The sequence below is a fragment of the Ostrea edulis genome, chromosome 9 (genome assembly GCF_947568905.1).
Source record: "Ostrea edulis chromosome 9, xbOstEdul1.1, whole genome shotgun sequence".
Taxonomy (NCBI): Eukaryota; Metazoa; Mollusca; class Bivalvia; order Ostreida; family Ostreidae; genus Ostrea; species Ostrea edulis.
This window is the reverse complement of record NC_079172.1, coordinates 22997211-23024340: the sequence shown is the minus strand read 5'-3', so window position 1 is coordinate 23024340 and position 27130 is coordinate 22997211. Positions and strand designations below refer to the sequence as shown.

General features: G+C 28.9%; 2 long non-coding RNA genes across 2 annotated transcripts; one reads left to right on the top strand and one right to left on the bottom strand.

The window, feature by feature from the left end:
* Positions 1-1350: 1350 nt before the first annotated feature.
* Positions 1351-13662, bottom strand: LOC125659332 (uncharacterized). The gene is made up of 4 exons (XR_008798496.1): positions 10991-13662; positions 10476-10553; positions 5866-5928; positions 1351-1424 (listed from the first exon to the last, which is right to left on the bottom strand). It is a non-coding gene; the product is annotated as an uncharacterized LOC125659332 (long non-coding RNA).
* LOC125659331 (uncharacterized) lies at positions 1542-5195 on the top strand. Its single transcript, XR_007364024.2, has 3 exons — positions 1542-2010; positions 2915-2999; positions 3134-5195. It is a non-coding gene; the product is annotated as an uncharacterized LOC125659331 (long non-coding RNA).
* Positions 13663-27130: the final 13468 nt, after the last annotated feature.

Below are 27130 nucleotides of genomic sequence, written 5' to 3'. Positions count from 1 at the left end.
ACAACTTTTTACAATATTTTGCTTCTTTTTTTTTTTTTGGTCTGTGTGTTCTTAATTATTTTACTCCATTTATGTCATTTGAATTTCATGTAGTTAATGTTTGTATGATATCTGTAATTTTTATAACATGAAATGAACAAATCTTGTATCAATAGATTTAGAACACTACCGTTTTGTTGTGTTTTTTTTTATTTGTATTTATCAGTAAGATATTACGAAAGCCTAGAAGGGTCAAATTAGAATATATAAAAAAAAAAATTTAAGTCGTAATGTACGACTTAATTAAGTCGTAATAACGAGATAATAAGTCGTAATTACGACATAATTAAGTCGTTATTACGAGATAATAAGTCGTAATAACGAGATAGTAAGTCGTAATAACGAGATAATAAGTCGTAATAACGAGATAATAAGTCGTAATAACGAGATAATAAGTCGTAATAACGAGATAATAAGTCGTAATAACGAGATAATAACGAGATAATAAGTCGTTATTACGAGATAATAAGTCGTTATAACGAGATAATAAGTCGTTATTACGAGATAATTTTATTAAGTCGTTATTACGAGAAAATAAGTCGTAATAACGAGATAATAAGTCGTAATTACGACTTATTATCTCGTTATTACGACTTATTATCTCGTAATAACGACTTAATTATCTCGTTATTACGACTTATTATCTCGTTATTACGACTTATTATCTCGTTATTACGACTTATTATCTCGTTATTATCTCGTTATTACGACTTATTATCTCGTTATTACGACTTATTATCTCGTTATTACGACTTATTATCTCGTTATTACGACTTAATTAAGTCGTAATTACGACTTATTATCTCGTTATTACGACTTATTATCTCGTTATAACGACTTAGTATCTCGTTATTACGACTTATTATCTCGTTATTACGACTTAATTTTTTTTTTCTTTTATCCTGATTTGACCCTTCTAGGCTTTCGTAAGATATACATCAAACTCATTATAAAAATATTGGAAGTTTATTCTGTTAGTTTTTTCTGTACTTATTGAGTTTCCAAGTTCAGACGAATGAGGGAAAAAAATTGTCATAAAATGTTATCGGTATCCATCAATGTCGTATTCCTCTCTGATGTTTCCCTTATATTCCCTTTTTGAATAATTTTCATAAATTTCGTGTCAAGATTTTTTTTTCATGTTATAACAAGAAATCAAAATATTGTTTTTAAAAAAAAATGAAAAACATTGTTACAGTCATTGTAAGATGATTTACATACTTGTTATGCAACAATACAAAAAAAATTGACACGATATCTATGAAATGATTTTCTGATGATAGAAAAAAATAAAAAAAAACACAATTAAAAGAAAAGAATTACAAATTTATTATTTTTTTTCTCAAATTAAATTTTCTTTCTCCGCCTGCATGTGGAACTGTGATCTGAAATGAATTTTAAAAAGTACCTTGAATGATTTTGGAATAATTATCATATCACAAAGAGTGTTCATTACACTTACGGAGGAATTAAGATGTCCAATTCCTCGGATAGGTCTCTAAAAATGTGTTTAAGGTAGAGACCGATAGCAACCACGTGATCAGTAAAAATCGTGTATTTTCACGTGAAATTATTTTTCGGAATTCCGTACATCGCCATAGAGTAGTTGAAAAACAAAAAGGGGTTCCGAAAGTACAAGTTGTTGCTGTGACTGAATCGATGATTGAGAGGGTCGTCTCGACGAAAGATATAGAAATTTGGCCATAGTTTAGATTAGGAATACGTCAATGTAATAATAGTGGACTAAATGTTTCGTCCGTGCAGAATGGCACTTTTTACCTCACGAAATCCACCACCATGCATAGCTGCGCTACGTAAACAAAGTTGTTGATGTAGCGTAATCGTGATGTCCGAGTGCTGCGAGTTTCAATACTGTTTATGTAGTCATTGAGAGTTTAAACAAAGTTTCTTCTGAGAAGAGGAATTCGATGGATGCATTCAACGTGGACAACGAAATCATAATTTCGTTTGGTAAGTGAAAAAAATGGCAAATTGAATTTGTATTCAACCCACTTTTCCTCTGCTATTTCACAACGCGATTTTATAATAACATGTATAAACGCACAATTTGGAGCTGTTTCATTTTTTGTGCATTTATGTATTCCATATGTGCCCAAAATATAACTCCTACATGTGCATGTAATTGTAAATGGATGTCATGTATTATATGCCAGATTTGAAAAAAAAATAGGGCTCTCACAAGTTTGAGGGGGGGGGGGGGTTGCACTAAAATTCTATTTGGTATAAATGATAGTACTTATAGTATCTTGAAATTTCATTGACCTAAGAGATATTTCAAATCTGGGGTTTCATGTTTCATGCAAGTATGTAGGTCTACAAAACTTTATTTAAAATATTTGTAAAATCACACTCATAGGCAAATAAATGTATTGTATGAAAATAAGATATGTATGTCCTTCTCTTGACCCACACTTTGATATTATTAGAATGAACTGGCAGTTTATGAAAACATATCTGTCATCTCATATTGTAATATGATAATTATGATGTTTATTCACCTCATTAAGGACCCGGGGGTGGGAGGGTATGTACAGTTTAAATAGAAGGTAACTATAACAATATGAAATAAATAACAATCATGCAGATGTACTACTACTGCAAGAGTTCACATTGCTGCACTGCACACATTTAACATACATGTAGTGTTACATATGTAATACTGATTTCAGACAAGATTTTAAAAATTAACATAATAAAATACATGTTATGTGTGTAATTTTCAATATATCAGCATTTTAAAGTTCACTAAACATGCATTGAGACACACAATTTTAAAATTGACATTGTCTGACACAGTATAATTAATGATTAATACTGACTGTGCAAATATTAATTATGATGATTTTTTTCTAAGCATCATCCTAAGGACCAGTGCAAGTTGAAATGGGCTTCCAGCCAACAACTTCAACAGCAATTTGCCATGAAAATCAGCAAGAAAGGTACAATATTTTCTATCTTAGTAAGATAGAATTTTTCATTTTAACACCAGACATTTATAAAGACAATTCTTAGTATATTAGATATTCATCTCTTTTTCAATATTTGAATATACAGAATGTATTTTTTATAACAGGTACTTCATTTACATTGATGATGTCATATCCCCTGGACCCCACAACTTTACAGTTTACAGAGAAAATTCAAGAACTTCTGCAAAATGTGGGACTTGGATAGAATCAATAATGTATTTGTGAGCCCAGAGCAATGGATATATTGTGCAACATACTAAAGTGTGAATTTAATGGAAAACAAGTACATGTACTCATGTATTACATGTCTTTTTTAAAGACAATAATATTGTATAAATATAGAGGAAGTGTCATTGTTGATTATTCTAAGTTTTTGATATATCAAAATCAGTAAACATTTCTAAATGAAAATAAAATACCAATTTTATAACTTTAATCAATGTGTTTGAGATGACCTTCAAAACGGATGCCCAGTGTCACAGTAGATGTGGCACGCTAAAGAACCCTCACTGCTCAATGGCCGTAAGCGCCGAGCAAAGGCCTAAATTTAAAGCCGTTCACCGGTCTTGGTAACGTCTCCATATGAGTAAAAAATTCTCTCGAGAGACGTTAAACAAGATACAATCAATCAATCCATGGGTCGATTGGGTGGAAATCTTTCCATTGATATTAAATATAAAGTTGTTATTTAAACATATTTGGTGCACTATGCTGTATAATCATATCAATTTCTTATAATAGGTAATCGTGTCTGGTTATTATAAAAAAATGTATGAAAAATAACTAAATATTAATGCAATCATTGTGAGTGCAAAAAGGTCAATCGCAAGAGCACATACATAAATGCATTGGCGGATATAAGGGGTGGGGTGGGGGGCAACCTGCGCGAGCCCCCCTAAAATTTTCAAGTTTAAAGTAAATCGTGGTCTCTTGTTTAGAGAAATATATACGATAAAAGCCATAATTTCCTCCACTCTCAGAGAAATAAATGTATGACAAAATCTTTTGATTTATTGAATTACTTTTAGTGGGAGAACTGCTACTTTTTCCAAAAACCCTTAAAATTTGCGTTATTTTATTAATTTCACCTTATTAAAAATGACAGAAAATAATAAAAATTACTACATAGGAGACATATTTTAAGCCCTAAAAAATCTGTAAAATCCAGGAGTTTCTGGGGAATCGCCCCACCCCCCCCCCCTTCAAGGCGGCCCCCAGACCCCTGCCTCATACAGTTGCACCCCCCCCTCCCAACTTCAATTCCTGATCCGCCCCTGAAATAGCTTATAGAAACCTTCTTATTGTCATGTTCAATTTTCAAAGAGGTAATTTGGGAATGCTTAAACATTCTAAGTTATAAAAAGGTCAGTAGTTTATCTCTGCTGGCTGAATCTTTCTTCTCAATGCACCGAGTGCAATTCATGACGTCTATGTTCCTGCTCATTCTTTCTCCTCCATACCATGCAGTATATTAAAGGGGTTGGGATGTAATGGAGACATTTGTTTTAACAAATATAAATTGTATTTCAATTTTTTGTGGGGATTTTTATTTGGGAAAACTCTTGATATTAATCATCAAATATGATGACGTATGATAAATCTATATTCTGAGTGTAAGTGCACAAAGGTCAACAACGAGAACTACAACAAAATATAAGCTAAAATTTGAAATACATACTTTCTGTATTATATTTATTAATTTAAAAAAGGTATTACAAAGAATCTTCGAATTTCAGCAAGCTGTTTTTGATGGATTGTTTACAACATCTTTTAATAACCCTTTTTCTTACAAAAATGTGTAGTTTGTTAAAAGGGGGTGGGGTTAGGAATTTTTTGCTACTTCCATATTGAACCCCATTATGGTGTATAATTTTTTTCATATATTTTACTTACTAATAGACTGACCACTTAATGAAATAAAATAAGAAATTTGATGGGTAATTTTTTTGCAGCGTAAGCAAAGGTATGACCCTGTGTGCAAATATTGTGCACTGTTTTAAGGTAATTGGCCAATGTAGCTCTGTTGAAGTAATGTTGTTGCATGTTAATAATGATTGCTGAACTTGAAATTGATGTGTAATATACAATTATGTGAAAGGTTGTTTGGAACCATATATGACAAGTTATTATCCTTTTTACAATAAAAATGTTATAGCTCTATTTGTATATTGCTCTCTACTTATTTTTCTTCACTTTTTACAAGGACTAAAGAAGGTGTTGTTAAAATCGCCATATTTCTCAAAAACAAGGTCGATTACCTACATTGATTTTTTATTATGTTTTATATCGAAGCTTCATTATAAACATATATCAAAATAAAAAAAATTCAATGGTTATTTTTTTTAGCATCAACCTATCAATCTCTACCTTAAAATAAAGATTAAATTAGAATTTGAAAGGACATTTATTGAATCTTAAGATGAAAAAATAAATTTGATAGTTTGGTGTGTATTTAAAGAAATCTTATAACGGAATCGCTAGACTGCTGCATGGTGTTCTCACTATTTAAAAAAAAGTGTTAAATAAATTGATCAGATTGAAAAAAAGAAAAAGATTAACTTGATATTAAAAAGTACAACGAAGATTAGAACTTACGATGAACTGCTTATTTCGATATATGCACTGTGAAATAGAATATTAATGATTTATATTATTTTGAACAGATAAAAAATAGTAACAAACTAATTTTTCTTTTAATCAGAGAAAAAAAAAGTTTTCAATAGTAACCCATTTTTGTAATAATTTTCAATATTCAATTTTTTTTTTCTCTGTTAAATTTTTTGAATTGATTGACATTAGTATTTGATATTAGCTGCAAGGGAAAAAAAATTCTAACCCAACGGGGGAAATGTCCCATTGCAGTGACCCGTCCTCACATTTGTTCAACCTCCTTGGCTGACTGAAATAAAAAGAAAAAATGAAGAAATATGCAACAGTGAAAATTATAATTCTTTATACACTGGAAAATTATTTTTTTTTTATATACATGTATATATATCAATTCATTTTTATTTTTATTTTATAATATATATATTATTGTAAAAAAAAAAAAAAAAAAAAAAAAGAATTGATCAATTCTCAAGTGATCTATTTCAATCGACTCACAAATTTAACATAATTTTAAAATACTTTCACATTTTGTTTTCTTAAAACAAATTGATAGTTTCTTGATTAATTTTTTTTTTTTTTACCTGAACAAAGGAAATGTTCACCGGTGGATTGAAACTTAATTTCCTTTATTTTGTGTATACATAATCTCATATATTGTGTCAAATTCCGACATTGTCCGTGGATCAACACTTGGTCAAGTTCCGTTCCTGGTTTTAATAAAATATCTCTGATTTGACACTCCACCCTGGCCACTTCAAATTCAGGACATGCCATTATGTAAAAACACTTAGCCATTCCCAAAACATTTTGACACTCACACGGTGGGGTATCTTCACACAGACTCATCCCAACCATAAGGATAATCAGGGAAATCATTTTCTTGGTTAATACTTTGAGAGAAAAAATAAATGCACTCAAGTTGATAACTTTTTTTACAATATGGTTGACATATTTAATCCCGATAACTATACAGCTTTGTGCTTTCACATTTTTTTTTTTTTTTTTTTTTTAAATTTATCTCAAGTATTGTCAAATTCAAAGAGGACATGTTGACACCATCAATAAATGACACTGACTCGGGCATAAAAAATCAGAGACCATCATATATCTGATTACCGGTAGTAGACGATGACAAAATTGTATTCTGTGTCAGAATTTCCTAATTTATGTATAATTTTATGGTGTACTATTTCTCAATCGGACCCCCCCCCCCCCCAAAAAAAAGGGGGAGGACTTGTAAGGGTAAAATACAATTTTAAAATGTCATTCTGGATTTCGAAATCCTGGTTTCAATGAAAAGGGGGAGTATACTTTTCCCCAAACCTTTTCAGTAACCCTCTCATCGTCTATGAAAAATTTCTTGAAGTGTACTTTTTATCCAATCATTTTTACAAAAAAAAAGTCTGTTACGAAAGAGGTATACAATACTTTGATCAGTCTTAAATTTTTAATCCTGTTCCCTGGAAAAAATCTTTTGGTATTTTTTTAAAAAATCTTATATAAATAGAAGAACATGGCAAGGTCAGTACATTATAAATAGAATTCTTATTACTAACATTATCTTTGTTCCCGGATATCTTTGTTTAAAAAGTTTCTTTTGATTAAAATGTTCCGGCTCCTGCAAATGTATGAGGAAAGTGGCCTTATTAGAGGAGGCAATTAAACTTGTGGACCAGTGTCCATGTCCGTAATTTTTTTTCCAGTCATAGAATTTATACAATTTTTTTTTTAAATATCAATTATGATTGTCATGTTTTCTTTTCTTCATAAATACTTCTTCCTACTCGTTTCTCTTTTTTAGATACTCAAATTTTTTCTGATCAAAAATTGATGACTGTTGATAGTATTTTTTTTCTCTTTTAAAGTCATAGCAGACGGGGTCTGACATCAACCCCAAACGTGTAAGTTACATAACTCTCAACTCTTAATTGTATTTCACATTAACTCTATTTTTAAAATAGTAATATAGGATTTAGTTTTGTTAATTTAACCGAATTTGTATTTTTTTTTAATTTAGAAAATCTCATAGCAGAGAGCCAGGTTTGTAATATATAAAAAAAATTTAAGACCAATTATGTAAATCCACTACTTTAAAAAAAATAACAACCCCAAAACAAACTATCAAAACCAAAAATTAATTCTTTTATTTAGATTTTTTTCTTTTTGTTTAGCAAATTGAATAGAAAAGTCTCGAGCTTTTAATTTGAATTAGAAATTTAGAAAAAGAAAATGGAAAATAGAAAAAGAAATAAATGATATTGAGGAATCAGACTATCAAAATATTGATATGAATAGAAAAAGAAATATCGAGGCAGAGTTAGACAGCCTATATAACAAGAAATGCCAAGGTGCTTTTATACGATCAAGATCCAAATGAATAACTGAAGGTGAGAAATGTACGAATTATTTCTTATCTTTAGAAAAAAGTAGACAAAAACAAAGTGTTATAAAAGATTTAAAAATGGATAACAAAGATATTTCAAAAACTAGCGACATAATGTATGCCATGTGCAATTTCTATGAAAAACTGATATTCTTCCCAAAACATATCGGATGACGAAATTGAGGACTACTTACAATCTGTTGAACTAGAAAATGAAATGAGTGATAATGACATACAATTATGTGAAGAATTTCCATCTCTTGAAGAATGCACAGAAGCTGTTAATAATTTAAAACTAAATAAATCACCTGGTTTAGATGGCTTAACAAATGAATTTTACCAGTGCTTCTGAAAGTATATCAAAGATTTATTCTATGACACACTAAAAAATATCCATAAAAATAATCAACTAAGCTATACACAGATATTAGCTGTAATTTCTCTAATCTTTAAAAAAGGAGATACAAAAGATTTGAAAAACTATAGACCAATAAGTTTAACAAACACTGATTATAAAATTATAGCATTTATATTTGCATAAAGACTTCAAAAGGTGTTAGATAATCTGATAAATAAAAACCAGTCCGCATATATCAAAGGTCGATATATTGGAGAGAATGCTAGACTAATTCTAGACATTTTAGAATACTGCAAAGAATCAGCTGATGAAGGAATTTTGCTATTTGTAGATTTTGAAAAAGCTTTTGACTCTGTTGAATGGAATTTCATGTTCAAAACATTAACAAAATTCAAATTTAAAGACAATTTTCTAAAATGGATTAAAATATTGTATACAAAAATAATGGTTCGATATCTTAAAATCTGCAACATGAAACGAGGGATACGACAGGGATGTCCAATTTCAGCGATATTATTCCTATTTGTAGCTGAAATCCTGGTTATGAAACTAAAAAAGAATAAACAAATATTTGGAATAAAAACCTCTCAACTTGGTGAGGAAATAAAACATGTTCACCATGCAGATGATCTCACTTTATTTTTAAAAAACATTAATTCAATGAAAGAAGCTTTGAAAGAATTGAAAATATTCTGTAAAAATACAAGATCTAAAGTGAATATTAATAAAACAAAATGCATATTAACTGGTACTTTAAAAGACACAACAATTGAAATGGTTGGTATAAAAGTAAACACTAAGTCTTTACGATGTTTAGGAATATACTTAGGAAATAATAAGAAAGAATGTTACCACAAAAACTGGATAGATAAATGTGAAAACATGGAAAAAACTCTTTGAAACATGGAAAAAAAGAAAATTAACAATCTTTGGAAAGAAAAAAATCATAAATACTTTAGGTACTAGCAAATTTATTTACATAGCATCTGTATTACCAATTCCAGGAACTGATTTTTTAAAACGAATAAACAAACACATTTTTAACTTTCTTTGGAGTAAAAAAGACAGAATAAAAAGAAAAACCATAATAGGTCCAGTAAATGAAGGAGGAATAGGTGTTATTGATATAATCCTTAAATTTCAAGCATTTAAAGCTGCATGGGTATCAAGACTTATCAAAAATGAAAATCAAAATACTATTAAAAAGCAAATAGAAAGCATACTCAGAAGTCAAAATACAGATATTGAATATGTCATTAAAATGAATTCTTTTGACAATCTGCCAATGTTTTACAAAGAAGTATTTATATACTTTAATAAATGCAAAAAATTAAAACCGTTAAATACAATGAACACATCAGGAATACTCCAAGAGCCCATATGGTATAACCGACATTTTACATACATGGGAAGACCGATATTCTTCACGAATTGGTGAAAGGCGGGATTAAAATACGTGAAAGACCTATTTATAGAGCATGAATTCAAAACAATCAATGATATAAAAAGTACATTTAGTTGTAAAGCTAACTATATATGTGAATATAAGGTTGTGAAATCAGTCTTCAAAAATCTAATTGAAAAACTAAAAAATCAGGCAAAGTTTAACATAAAAAATAAAAGAGCATTCTTATTTCATAAAACGAGTATCATATTTTAGATAATATAAGATGTAAAATCTTTTATGAAGTTTTATTAAGAAGTAAATTTATATATCTCCTGTATCAGAAAAAATTCCAAACTGAATATGTGATGGAGTAAAAAAAAAGGCCACAGTTAATTCTTATCTTGATTTCAGTTATTCAACAAATGTTTTAAGTTTTTGAAGGTATATCAGATTGATCAGTCTTCGTTATCTTCACCTTTTCATGATAAACCTCAAGCATCTTCACACAAACAAGCTTAATGAAGCATGTTAAAGCCCCATGAAATAAATGTCAGTATAAAGAGACTCGGGGTTGATTTCATACTTCAACAAGTGGGTCATGGTCCACATTGCTCACCTGGGCCACACGTTTTTGTATTTGGATATAGGACTTATGAGATAGATCACTCTTCATTATCTTCACCGTCATGTAACGTTTTATTCCGTTACCTTTTTCCATGTGATGGAACCATTTCCAAAGTATCATCTTCAAGTGTGTCCATATCGTCAACCAATGGACACGTCTCTCTAAAAAAAAAAAAAACAATACTCAATCACTGGTAGCGTCTAAGGCTACCAGTGATGGAGTAAAAAAAAAAAAGGACCACAATTAATGCTTATCTTGATTTCATTCATTCAACAAATGTTTTAAGTTTTTGAAGGTATATCAGATTGATCAGTCTTCGTTATCTTCACCTTTTCATGATAAACTTCAAGCATCTTCACACAAACAAGCTTAATGAAACATGTTAAAGCCCCATGAAATAAATGTCAGTATGAAGAGACTCGGGGTTGATTTCATACTTCAACAAGAGGGTCATGGTCCATATCGCTCACCTGGACCACATCGCTCACCTGGGACAAGTCGCTCACCTGAGTCGCACGTTTTTGTATTTGGGTATAGGACTTATGAGAAAAATCACTCTTCATTATCTTCACCGTCATGTAATGTTTCATTCCATTACCTTTTTTCATGTGATTCATTACATTTCCAAAGTATCATCTTCAAGTGCGTCCATATCGTCACCCAATGGACACGTCTCTCTGGAAAAAAATACTCGATCACTGGTAGCGTCTAGGGCTACCAGTGATGGAGTAAAAAAAGACAACAATTAATACTTATCTTGATTTCATTTATTCAGCAAATGTTTGAAGTTTTTCAAGGTATATCAGATTGATCAGTCTTCGTTATCTTCACCTTTTCATGATAAACCTCAAGCCTCTCCACTTAAGCAAATTCAGTGAAGGATGTTAATGCTCTATGAAATACATGTCAGTGTCAAGAGGCTCAAGGTTTATTTCATACTTCAACAAGAGGGTCATGGTCCACATCGCTCACCTGAGTCGCATGTTTTTGTATTTGGGTATAGGACTTATGAAGATAGGTCACTGTTCGTTATCTTCACCTTTCATGCAATGTTTCATTCCATTACCCTTTTCCATGTGATGGAACCATTTCCAAAGTATCATCTTCAAGTGTGTCCATATAGCCACCCGATGGACACGTCTCTCTAAAAAAAAAAAAAAAAAAAAAAGAGCGCTCAATCACTTGTAGCGTTTAGGGCTACCAGTGATTGAGTAAAAAGGCCGCTATTAATGCTTAATTAAGAAAATATCTCTCGTTGTTTACTGTACTATTTTATGCAACATATCTTATGAAATATAATAATTTATTTATCTTACACACTCTATTTTGTTAATGATACTATTTGATATAGCATCGTATTTTATGAACTATTCAATTTTATTTACTGTACTTTTGGATTATATTAATTATATGTTCTGAAATACTACTTTATTTACTGTATTATTTGAGGAAACGTAAGATTCTATGAACGTCACTTTCTCTACTATTTGATGGCACAAAATATTTTATAAACTATCGCATTTTAATTGCTCTACTATATTATCTAATAAAACATCTAATGTAACATCTTATGAACTATTCTATTTATGGTACTATTTAATGTAACGTAATATCTTATGAACTATACTCTTTTATTTCCCGTATTATTTTATGTAACGTAATATCTCATGAACTATTCCATTCTATTAACTGTGTCATTTGATGTACTAATTAATGTAACATAATATTTCAACATGTGCACTTTTTATTTAATGTACTATTTAATGCAACGTAGTATCCTAAGAACTATACTATTTTATTTAATGTACGATTTTTAAAAATGTAACGTAGTATTCTTTCCTATTTCGTTTACTGTCCCATCTCCCTTCAATCCTATTTTTACTATTTCAATTACTGTCCTTTATTTCCCACTTCGTTCACTGACCTTCCCCAATTCGTTTCCTATCATATTTTTCTATTTCGATTCCTCTCTTATTTCCCCTCATTCACCTACTATTCCTACTTCAATTACTACCCTATTTTCCCTATTACGTTTACTGTCCTATCTTCCATACTCTAATTACTAGCCTATGTTCCCTACTACATTTACTGTGCTTCAATTACTACCTTATTTTCCCAATTTCGTTGACTGTTCTATCTTTTCTAGTTTAATTACTTCCCTATTTTCTTTATTTCGTTGACTGTTCTATCTTTTCTATTCTAATTACCATCCTATTTTCTCTATTACTTTTCTGTTCTATCTAATGTCTTATTTTTCCTACATCATTTACTATCCTATTTTCCTACCTCAATTACTCTATCTTTCCTATTTCATTTAATGTCCTATTTTCCTTATCTTATTTACTGTCCTACTTTTCCTAATCCAGTTACAACCCTATCTTTCCTATCTCAATTACTCTCCTATATTTCCTATTTCATTTTATATCCTAATTTCCCTACACTATATATTGTCCCATTTTCCTCATCCTATTTCTCTACTTAAATTACTTTCCTATCTTATCTATTTCATTTACTGATCTCCTTTTCCCCTATTTCATTTAATGTTCTGTTTCCAATTTCAATTACTCTCTTACTTTTCCTACTTTAATTACTGTCTTACTTGTCCTAATCCAGTTTATATGTCCTATCTTTCCTATTTCATTTGATGTCCTATTTTCCCTACATCATTTACTATCCTATTATCCTTATTTTATTTACAGTCCTACTTTTCCTATTTCAATTACTGTCCTATTTTTCCTAATCAAATTACTGTCCTATCTTTCCTACCTAAATTACTCTCTTATCATTCCTATTTCATTTTAATTCCTATTTTCCTTATTTTATTTACTGTCCTACTTTTCCTATTTCAATTACTGTCCTACTTTTCCTAATCAAGTAAAAACCCTATCTTTCCTACCTAAATTACTCTCCTATCTTTCCTATTTCATTTTATGTCCTATTTCCCCTACATCGTTTAGTGTCCTATTTTACCTACTTCAATAACTGTCTTACTCTTCCTAATCCAGTTACTGTACTATCTTTCCTACCTCAATTATTTTCTTATCTTTCCTATTTCATTTTAATTCCTATTTTCCTTATTTTATTTACTGTCCTACTTTTCCTATTTCAATTACTGTCCTACTTTTCTAATCAAATTACTGTCCTATCTTTCCTACCTTAATTACTCTCCTATCTTTCCTATTTCATTTTAATGTCCTATTTTTCCTACATCATTTACTGTCCTATTTTCCTTATTTTATTTACTGTCCTACTTTTCCTATTTCAATTACTGTCCTACTTTTCTTATTTCAATTACTGTCCTACTTCTCGTAATCAAATTACTGTCCTATCTTTCCTACCTTAACTACTCTCCTATCTTTCCTATTTCATTTTATGTCCTATTTCCCCTACATCGTTTAGTGTCCTATTTTACCTACTTCAATCACTGTCTTACTTTTCCTAATCCAGTTACTGTCCTATCTTTCCTACCTCAATTATTTTCTTATCCTATTTCATTTTAATTCCTATTTTCCTTATTTTATTTACTGTCTTACTTTTCCTATTTCAATTACTGTCCTACTTTTCCTAATGAAATTACTGTCCTATCTTTCCTACCTCAATTACTGTCCTATTTCATTTAATGTCTTTATTTTCCTATCTTTCCTAACTTAATTACTCTCTTATCATTCCTATTTCATTTTAATTCCTGTTTTCCTTATTTTATTTACTGTCCTACTTTTCCTATTTCAATTACTGTCCTACTTTTCCTAATCAAATTACTGTCCTATCTTACCTATTTCATTTAATGTCTTATTTTCCCTACATCATTTACTGTCCTATTTTTCTTATTTTATTTTCTCTCGTTCTTTTCTTATTTCAATTACTGTCCTACTTCTCCTAATCCAGTTAGTGTCCTATCTTTCCTACCTCAATTACTGTCCTATCTTTCCTATTTCATTTAATGTCCTATTTTCCCTACATCATTTATTGTCCTATTTTCTTTATTTTATTTACTGTCCTAATCCAGTTACTGTCTTATCTTCCCTACATCAATTACTCTCTTATCTTTTCTATTTCATTTTAATTCCTATTTTCCTTATTCTATTTACTGTCCTACTTTTCCTATTTCATTTACTGTCCTACTTTTCCTATTTCAATTACTGTCCTACTTTTCCTAATGAAATTACTGTCCTATCTTTCCTACATCAATTACTCTCCTATCTTTCCTATTTCATTTTATGTCTTATTTTCCTTATTTTATTTACTGTCTTACTTTTCCTATTTCAATTACTGTCCTACTTTTCCTAATCAAATTACTGTCCTATCTTCCTACCTCAATTACTGTCCTATTTCATTTAATGTCTTATTTTCCCTACATCATTTACTGTCCTATTTTTCTTATTTTATTTACTGTCTGACTTTTCTTAATCTATTTACTGTCCTATCTTTCTTATATCTACCTCTATTATTCTTATTTTTCCTATTTCATTTTAATTCCTATTTTACTTATTTTATTTCCTCTCCTACTTTTTTTATTTCAATTACTGTCCTACTTTTCCTAATCAAGTAAAAGCCCTATCTTTCCTACCTCAATTACTGTCCTATCTTTCCTATTTCATTTAATGTCTTATTTCCCTACATCATTTACTGTCCTATTTCCTTTATTTTATTTACTGTCCTACTTTTCCTAATCATATTACTGTCCTATCTTCCCTACCTCAATTACTGTCCTATCTGTCCTATTTCATTTTATGTCCTATTTTCCCTACATCATTTAGTGTCCTATTTTACCTACTTCAATTACTGTCTTACTTTTCCAATTTCTCATACTGCACAAAATCCTCATAATTGCAATGTCTAAATAACGGTGTGTGTTTGAGTTCCAGATATCTAAACACCGCATTCATAAGAATTTACTCCATAGTGTTTTATTAACTGTCCTATTTTTCCTATTTGATTTACTGTCCTATTTTTCCTATCTCATTTATCCTCCTACTTTTCCTATTGTATTTTATCCAATGTCAGATGATTTATTGTCCTCATTTTCCTATTTTATTTATTGTACTATTTAATGTAAGGCAATATTGTCTAAACTATACTATTTTACTTATTGTACTATTTAATGTAACGTAATAACCTCAAACTATACTATTTTACTTACTGTACTATTTAATGTAAGGTAATATTTTCTAAACTATACTATTTTACTTATTGTACTATTTAATGTAACGTAATAACCTCAAACTATACTATTTTACTTACTGTACTATTTAATGTAAGGTAATATTGTCTAAACTATACTATTTTACTTCTTGTACTATTTAATGTAACGTAATAACTTCAAACTATACTATTTTACTTACTGTACTATTTAATGTAAGGTAATATTTTCTAAACTATACTATTTCACTTATTGTACTATTTAATGTAACGTAATAACTTAAAACTATACTATTTTACTTATTCTACTATTTAATGTAAGGTAATATTTTCTAAACTATACCATTTTACTTACTGTACTATTTAATGTAAGGTAATAACTTCAAACTATACTATTTTACTTATTGTACTATTTAATGTAAGGTAATAACTTCAAACTATACTATTTTACTGACTGTACTATTTAATGTAAGGTAATAACTTCAAACTATACTATTTTACTTAGTGTACTATTTGATGTAAGGTAATAACTTCAAACTATACTATTTTACTTACTGTACTATTTAATATAATGTAATAAAATCACTTCTAAACTATACTATTTTACTTACTGTACTATTTAATGTAACGTAATATCTTCTAAATTATACTATATGTACTATATTATTTATTTATTTATTTACTGTACTATTTGATGTAATTTAACATTTTATAAACTATACTATTTTATTTACTGTACTGGTTGATACTATCTGATGAACTATAATACTTTATTTAGTTTACTACAACAAAAAGGCAATACATTCATAGTTTGAAAATTCTCAAAAACACAGAGACTTAAATTCTTGAACTCAAAACAACTGTTCTCACACACCGTTTTTAAGTCTAGTATCCAAGAAAATTTTCATTGTACAAATATATCGCTCTCTTGTTCCTAACAATATACCCTTATGCCTGTATTATCTTATCTACTGTACTAATGCTTTCCCTATCCTATCGCCCCATTTAGTCGCCTCTTACGACAAGCAAGGGGTACTGAGGATCTATTCTAACCCGGATCCCCACGGGATCTTTTATTTAACATACTATTTCATTAACTGTACTATGTTACCTATTTCATTTACTCTCCTATGTTCCCTACTTCAAATCCTGTTTTATTTTTCCCATTTCATTTACTCTCTTATTTTACCCACTTTGTTAACTCTCTGATGTTTCCTACTTCAATTCCCGTCCCATTTTTCCTAATTCAGTTACTGCCATATCTTTCCTGCTTCAATTACTATCCTATTTTTCTGTTTCGTATACTGTCCTATGTTTTTTTATTTCATTTGCTGTTCTTATTTTCCTATTTCATTTACTATCCTATCTTTCCCTATTTCAATTACTATCCTATTTTTACTATTTTGTTTACTGTCCTATTTCCCTATTTCAATTACTGTCCTATTTCCCCTATTATGTGAACTGTCTTAATTTCCCTATTTCAATAAGTATCCTATTTTTACTATTTTGTTTACTGTCCTATTTCCCTATTTCAATTACTGTCCTATTTCCCCTATTATGTGAACTGTCTTAATTTCCCTATTTCAATAAGTATCATATTTTTACTATTTTGTTTACTGTCCTATTTCCCTATTTCAATTACTGTCCTATTTCCCCTATTATGTGAACTGTCTTAATTTCCCTATTTCAATAAGTATCATATTTTTACTATTTTGTTTACTGTCCTATTTCCCTATTTCAATTACTATACTATTTTCCCTATTTCATTTACTCTCCTATGTTACCTACTTTGCTTACTGTCCTATTTCCCTATTTCGTTTAGTGTCCTATTTTCCCTATTTCAATTACTGTCCTAACTTTCCAATTTCAGTGACTGTCCTATTTTCCTACTTCAATTACTATCATATTTTCAACATTTCGTTTACTTTTATTTTTGTCCCCCTATTTTAATTACTATCCAATTTTTTCTTATTTATTTACTGTCTTTTATTTCCTAATTTCGTAATTCAATTACTGTTCTATGTTTGCTATTTCATTTGCTGTTCTTATTTTCCTATTTCATTTACTATCCTATATTTCCCCATTTCAATTACTATCCTATTTTGTTTACTGTCCTATTTCCCTATTTCAATTACTGTCCTATTTTCCCTATTTTGTGAACTGTCTTATTTTCCCTATTTCAATTAATGTTTTATTTCTACTATTTTGTTTACTGTCCTATTTCCCTAATTCTATTACTGTCCTATTTTCCCTATTTTGTAAACTGTCTTTATTTTCCCTATTTCAATTAATGTTCTGTTTTTTCTAACTCGGTAACTATTCTATATTTCCTACTTCAACAACTGTCCTATCTCTCATTTACTGTCCTATCTTTCCTACTTCAATTACTATCCTATCCTCACTATTTCGTTTACTGTCCTATTTTTTCCATTTCAATTACTGTCCTACTTTTCCTAATCAACTAAAAGGCCAATCTTTCCTACCTTAACTACTCTCCTATCTTTCCTATTTCATGTTATGTCCTATTTCCCCTATATCGTTTAGTGTCCTATTTTACCTACTTCAATCACTGTCTTACTTTTCCTAATCCAGTTACTGTCCTATCTTTCCTACCTCAATTACTCTCCTATCTGTCCTATTTCATTGAATGTCTTATTTTCCCTACATCATTTACTGTTCTATTTTACCTACTTCAATCACTGTCCTACTTTTCCTAATCCAGTTACTGTCCTATCTTTCCTATATCTACCTCAATTACTTTTATTTTTCCTATCTCATTTTAATTCCTATTTTCATTATTCTATTTTCTTTCCTACTTTTCCTATTTCAATTACTGTCCTACTTTTCCTAATCAAGTAAAAGCCCTATCTTTTCTACCTCAATTACGGTCCTATCTTTCCTATTTCATTTACTCTCCTATTTTCTTTATTTTATTTACTGTCCTACTTTTCCTAATCAAATTACTGTCCTATCTTTCCTACCTCAATTACTGTCCTATCTGTCCTATTTGATTTATTGTCCTATTTTCCCTACATCATTTAGTGTCCTATTTTACCTACTTCAATTACTGTCTTACTTTTCCTAATGTCTCATACTGCACAAGATCCTCATAATTGCAATGTCTAAATAACGGTGTGTTTGAGTTCCAGATAGCTAGACACTGCATTCATAAGAATTTGCTCCATAATGTTTTATTAACTGTCCAATTTTTCCTATTTGATTTACTGTCCTATTTTCCTATCTCATTTACTCTCCTACTTTTCCTATTGTATTTTATCTAATGTCAGATGATTTATTGTCCTCATTTTCCTATTTTATTTACCCCCCTTTTCTCATATTTCACAAGATCCTCATAATTGCAATGTCTAAATAACGGTGTGTGCTTGAGTTCGAGATAGCTAGACACTGCATTCATAAGAATTTGCTCCATAATGTTTTATTAACTGTCCTATTTTTCCTATTTGATTTACTGTCCTATTTTTCTATCTCATTTACTCTCCTACTTTTCCTATTGTATTTGATCTAATGTCAGATGATTTATTGTCCTAATTTTCCTATTTTATTTACCCCCCTTTTTTCATATTTCACAAGATCCTCATAATTGCAATGTCTAAATAACGGTGTGTGTTTGAGTCCAGATAGCTAGACACTGCATTCATAAGAATTTGCTCCATAATATTTTATTAACTGTCCTATTTTTCCTATTTGATTTACTGTCCTATTTTTCTATCTCATTTACTCTCCTACTTTTCCTATTGTATTTGATCTAATGTCAGATGATTTATTGTCCTAATTTTCCTATTTTATTTACCCCCTTTTTCTCATATTTCACAAGATCCTCATAATTGCAATGTCTAAATAACGGTGTGTGTTTGAGTTTCAGATAGCTAGACACTGCATTCATAAGAATTTGCTCCATAATATTTTATTAACTGTCCTATTTTTCCTATTTGATTTACTGTCCTATTTTCCTATCTCATTTACTCTCCTACTTTTCCTATTGTATTTGATCTAATGTCAGATGATTTATTGTCCTAATTTTCCTATTTTATTTACCCCCCCTTTTCTCATATTTCACAAGATCCTCATAATTGCAATGTCTAAATAACGGTGTGTGTTTGAGTTCCAGATAGCTAGACACTGCATTCATAAGAATTTGCTCCATAATGTTTTATTAACTGTCCTATTTTTCCAATTTGATTTACTGTCCTATTTTCCTATCTCATTTACTCTCCTACATTTCCTATTGTATTTTATCTAATGTCAGATGATTTATTGTCCTAATTTTCCTATTTTATTTACCCCCCTTTTCTCATATTTCACAAGATCCTCATAATTGCAATGTCTAAATAACAGTGTGTGTTTGAGTTCCAGATATCTAGACACTGCATTTATAAGAATTTGCACTAGCTTTTTATTAACTGTCCTATTTTTCACATCTGATTTACTGTCTATATTTTCTTATTTGGTTTACTGTCCTATTTTCCTATCTCATTTACTCAACTACTTTTTCTATTGTACCTTATCTAATTTCAGATAATTTATTGTCCTAATTTCCCTATTTCATTTACCCCCGTTTTCTCATAATTCACAAATTCCTCATAATTGCAATGTCTAAATAACGGTGTGTGTTTGAGTTCCAGATATCTAGACACCGCATTCATAAGAATTTGCTCCATAGTGTTTTATTAACTGTCCCATTTTTCCTATTTGATTTACTGTCCTATTTTTCCTATCTCATTTATCCTCCTACTTTTCCTATTGTATTTGATCTAATGTCAGATGATTTATTGTCCTAATTTTCCTAATTTATTTACCCCCCTTTTCTTATATTTCACAAGATCCTCATAATTGCAATGTCTAAATAACGGTGTGTGTTCGCGTTCCAGATATCTAGACACCGCATTCATAAGAATTTGCACCATTTTATCTATTCTACTTACTTTTCTATTTGACTTACTCTTGTATTTAATTTAGCAAAATATTTAAATCATATAGCTCCATTTAGTCGCCTCGTACGACAAGCAAGGGGTACTGAGGACCTATTCTAACCCGGATCCCCACGGGGTTTTTCATTTAACACTTTATTACATTAACTATACTGTATTATTTACTGTACCAATTCATATCTAACATAATATTCTATGAACTATGTTATTTAACTTACTGTACTATTTGATGTTATGTAATGTAAAAACTTATAAACTATACTATTTTACATACTGTGCTATTTCATATAACGCATTAACTTATAAACTATACTATTTTATTTATTGTACTATCAAATGTAAGGTAATAACCTTTAAACTATACTCTTTTACTTATTGTACTATTTAATGTAAGGTAATAACTTCAAACTATACTATTTTACTTATTGTACTATTTAATGTAAGGTAATAACTTCAAACTATACTATTTTACTAACTCTACTATTTAATGTAAGGTAATATTTTCTAAACTATACTATTTTACTTATTGTACTATTTAATGTAAGGTAATAACTTCAAACTATACTATTTTACTTATTGTACTATTTAATGTAAGGTAATAACTTCAAACTATACTATTTTACTAACTGTACTATTTAATGTAAGGTAATAACTTCAAACTATACTATTTTACTTATTGTACTATTTAATGTAAGGTAATAACTTCAAACTATACTATTTTACTTATTGTACTATTTAATGTAAACTATATTATTTTACTTACTGTATTATTTAATGTAAGGTAATATTTTCTAAATTATACTATTTTACTTATTGTACTATTTAATGTAAGGTAATATTTTCTAAACTATACTATTTGACTTATTGTACTATTTAATGTAAGGTAATAACTTTTAAACTATACTATTTTACTTATTGTACTATTTAATGTAAGGTAATAACTTCAAACTATACTATTTTACTTATTGTACTATTTAATGTAAGGTAATAACTTTTAAACTATACTATTTTACTTATTGTACTATTTAATGTAAGGTAATAACTTCAAACTATACTATTTTACTTATTGTACTATTTAATGTAAGGTAATATTTTCTAATCTATACTATTTTATTTATTGTACTATTTAATGTAAGGTAATAACTTCAAACTATACTATTTTACTTATTGTACTATTTAATGTAAGGTAATAAATTTTAAACTATACTATTTTACTTACTGTACTATTTAATGAAAGGTAATATTTTCTAAACTAGACTATTTTACTTATTGTACTATCTAATGTAAGTTAATAACTTTTAAACTATACTATTTTACTTTTTGTACTATTTAATGTAAGGTAATAACTTCAAACTATACTATTTTAGATACTGTGCTATTTAATATAACGCATTAACTTATAACTATATTAATTTATTTCCTGTACTATCAAATGTAAGGTAATAACTTTTAAACTATACTCTTTTACTTATTGTACTATTTAATGTAAGGTAATAACTTCAAACTATACTATTTTACTTAATGTACTATTTAATGTAAGGTAATATTTTCTAATCCATACTATTTGACTTATTGTACTATTTAATGTAAGGTAATAACTTTTAAACTATACTATTTTACTTATTGTACTATTTAATGTAAGGTAATAACTTCAAACTATACTATTTTACTTCCTGTACTATTTAATGTAAGGTAATATTTTCTAAACTATACTATTTGACTTATTGTACTATTTAATGTAAGGTAATAACTTTTAAACTATACTATTTTACTTATTGTACTATTTAATGTAAGGTAATAACTTCAAACTATACTATTTTACATACTGTGTTATTTAATATAACGCATTAATTCATAAAATATACTATTTTATTTACTATACTATCAAATGTAAAGTAATAACTTTTAAAGTATACTATTTTACTTATTGTACTATCTAATGTAAGGTAATAACTTCAAACTATACTATTTCACTTACTGTACTATTTAATGTAAGGTAATATTTTCTTAACTATACTATTTTACTTATTGTACTATTTAATGTAAGGTAATAACTTTTAATCTAAACTATTTTACTTATTGTACTATTTAATGTCAGGTAATAACTTCAAACTATACTATTTTACTTATTGTACTATTTAATGTAAGGTAATAACTTCAAACTATACTGTTTTACTTACTGTACTATTTAATGTAAGGTAATATTTTCTAAACTATACTATTTGACTTATTGTACTATTTAATGTAAGGTAATATTTTCTAAACTATACTATTTTACTTATTGTACTATTTAATGTAAGGTAATCACTTTTAAACTATACTATTTTACTTACTGTACTATTTAATGTAACGTAATATCTTCTAAAGTATACTATTTTACTGACTGTACTATTTAATGTAACGTAACATCTTTTTATCTATACTATTATACTTATCCCATTATTTAATGTAACGAACCAACTTCTAAACTATAATAATTTACTAAACGTACTATTTAATGTAACGTTATAACTTCTAAACTATAATATTTTACTTAATGTAATATTTAATGTAACGAACTAACTTCTAAACTATAATAATTTACTAAACGTACTATTTAATGTAACGTTATAATTTTTAAACTATAATATTTCAATTACTGTACTATTTAATGTAACGTAATTTCTTCTAAACTTATGCTAGTTTGCTCACTATACTATTTAATGTAACGTAATATCTTCTAAACTATACTATTTTACTTATTATACTATTTAATGTAATGCAATAACTTGTTAACTCTACTATTTAATGTAACGTAGTAACTCCTAAATTATACTATTTTACTTAGTGTACTATTTAATGTAATAAAATCACTTCTAAACTATACTATTTCAATTACTGTACTATTTAATGTAACGTAGTAACTCCTAAATTATACTATTTTACTTAGTGTACTATTTAATGTAATGAAATCACTTCTAAACTATACTATTTCAATTACTGTACTATTTAATGTAACGTAGTAACTCCTAAATTATACTATTTTACTTACTGTACTATTTAATGTAACGTAATATCTTCTAAATTATACTATATGTACTATATTATTTATTTATTTATTTACTGTACTATTTGATGTAATTTAACATTTTATAAACTATACTATTTTATTTACTGTACTGGTTGATACTATCTGATGAACTATAATACTTTATTTAGTTTACTACAACAAAAAGGCAATACATTCATAGTTTGAAAATTCTCAAAAACACAGAGACTTAAATTCTGGAACTCAAAACAACTGTTCTCACACACCGTTTTTAAGTTTAGTATCCAAGAAAATTTTCATTGTACAAATATATCACTCTCTTGTTCCTAACAATAGACCCTTATGCTGTATTATCTTATCTACTGTACTAATGCTCTCCCTATCCTATAGCCCCATTTAGTCGCCTCTTACGACAAGCAAGGGGTACTGAGGATTTATTCTAACCCGGATCCCCACGGGATCTTTTATTTAACATACTATTTCATTAACTGTACTATGTTACCTATTTCATTTACTCTCCTATCTTCCTTACTTCAAATCCTGCCCTATTTAATGTAACGTAATAACTTTTAAACTATACTTTTTTCCTCAGTGTACTATTTAATGTAACAAAATAACTTCTAAACTATAATATTTTACTTAATGTACTATCTAATACAACGTAATATCTTCTAAACTATACTTTTTGTCCTAACGTACTATTTAATGTAACGTAATAACTTCTAAACTATTCTATTTAACTTATTATACTATTTAATGTAATGCAATAACTTCTAAACTATACTATGTCAATTACTATACTATTTAATGTAACGTAATATCTTCTACACTTTAAGTTTTATGTAATGTACTGTTTAATGTAACGTAATATCTTCTTAACTATACTATTTTACTTACTATACTTTTTAATGTAATGTAATATCCTCTAAACTATACTATTTTCCTTAATGTGTTATTTAATGTAACGAAATAAGTTCTAAACTATAATATTTTACTTAATATACTATTTAATCTAATACAATAACTTATAAACTATACTATGTTTCCTAACCTACTGTTTAATGTAACGTATTAACTTCTAAACTATACTATTTTACTTATTATACAATTTAATGTAATGCAATAACTTGTTAACTATACTATTTAATGTAACGCAGCAACTCCTAACCCTATACTATTTTACTTAATGTACTATTTAATGTAACAAAATAACTTCTAAACTATAATATTTTACGGAATGTACTATTTAATGTAATGTAATATCTTAAACCATACTATTTTACTTATTCTACTATGTAATGTAACCTTTAATTATAATCTTCTGAACTATACTATTTTACTTAATATACTATTTAATGTAACGTAATAACATCGAAACTATAATATTTTACTTACTGTACTATCTAATGCAATACGTTAACTTATAAACCATACTATTTTACTTACTCTACCATTTAAAGTAACATTTTTTTATCTATACTATTATACTTATCCCACTATTTAATGTAACGAACTAACTTCTAAATTATGATAATTTACTAAACGTTCTATTTAATGTAACGTTATAACTTCTAAACTATACTATTTTACTTACTCTACTATTTAATGTATTGTAATATCTTCTGAAATATACTATTTAATTACTGTACTATTTAATGTAACGTAATATCTTCTAAACTATACTATTTTACTGACTTTTCTATTTGATTTAACGTAATAACTTTTAAAGTATATTATTATACCTATCCTACACCCAAGGAGGCTGCAAATCCTGTTACAGGGGATGCCCGCGTGATCTCTAGAAGACTGTAAATCCTGTGACGGGGATGCTCGCGTGACCTCTAGGAAAATGTTTCATGGTGGTGTCTATGGAAGTATGCCAGAGAGAGGTACAAAGCGTCCATCTACAACAACAAAATTACTATACACATATAAATACATCATACTCCCTTCCCATGTTGGGGAGAGACAACAGAATTACTGCCTTCCCATGTCAGGGAGAGACAACAGAATTACTGCCTTCCCATGTCACGGAGAGACAACAGAATTACTGCCTTCCCATGTCAGGGAGAGAACAGAATTACTGCCTTCCCATGTCAGGGAGAGACAACAGAATTACTGTATTCCCATGGTAGGGAGAAACAACAGAATTACTGCCTTCCCATGTCAGGGAGAGACAACAGAATTACTGCCTTCCCATGTCAGGAAGAGAACAGAATTACTGTCTTCCCATGTCCTGGAGAGACAACAGAATTACTGTCTTCCCATGTCAGGGAGAGACCACAAAATTGCTATATACACATAAATACATCATACTACCTTCTTTGTAGAACTTTGCTTGAGGTTGTATCAACCATCATCAGGCTGCAACATACTTTCTTTGCATCGTATGAATCAAAGGTCCAAGCTGTGATAGGAGGTAGACAACCCAAGCGTTGTCTGTGTAACATGGTTCCCAAACTGGACTAAATTCACTAACCTGCAAATATTTTATACGTGAAAGGTGACGATAACGAACAGTGATCAATCTCATAACTCCAACAAGCAATACAAAATAGATAGTTGGGCAAACACGGTCCCCTGGACACACCAGGTGTGATCAGGTGCCTAGGAGGAGTAAGCATCCCCTGTCGACCTGTCACACCCACCGTGAGCCCTATATCCTGATCAGGTAAACGGAGTTATCCGCAGTCAAAATCAGTGTGCCAAGAACGGCTTAATAATAGGTATCAAACACGTCAGACAGCATTTGACCCTATGATAGATTGTATTGGGTACATCAAAGAAAATTAAAAACTCAGCTCTTATTCAACATTTGCAGAAGAAGAAAATTTGTTTTAATTTCCTGTATATTCCAATATAAAACTTCTATCTCCTACTGTGGACCAATCCTACACCCAGGTGCTATGATTTTGAAGAAAAATAGGAATACGTCCATAGGACCAATGTGATATTTGTTGTTTAATATTAAATAAAACATGAAGATATCGGTACCTTCTCTTGGCCCGATATTCTGACCTATTCACAATGACAAAGGTTGAATTTTTTCATTTTATGAGGGGGGGGGGGGGGGGATTTGAAATACTGAACCTCTTTTAGAAATCCCTTTTTTTTTTTTTTTTTTAGAAAAGTATGCAGATTACGGTAATTCCACTCTTCTAGAATTATAGATTAAATCTTATATTTGATTGTTGATTCTTCAAATAACACATCTTAGCAAATAAAACTGATAAAATAAGTATGTTGCGGTATTAATGAAATTTTTATCAATTGGCACAATATACCTGTTATCAATTGCAATTTTCTTTAAACAACATAATTTATCAAAATTTCACAAAAACTGGTTGTAATGATTTAATAATATTGATAACAATTTCATGAAACTGTTTCTTTTAAAAATTATACAAAATGTCTGTGAAAAATAAAGGAAATCTTTCACATAATAGACTTGACAAATGATTTAATGAAAACAGAGTCATTGCCCTTGGATTCAATATTTTGAAACATATGATTGATTATCATATACATGTATAACTAAGACTTTGGAAATATTTTATGGTTAACAAGAATTTTTACAATAACTATTGAAAAAGACTCCAACAAAAATTATGTTCCCGTCATG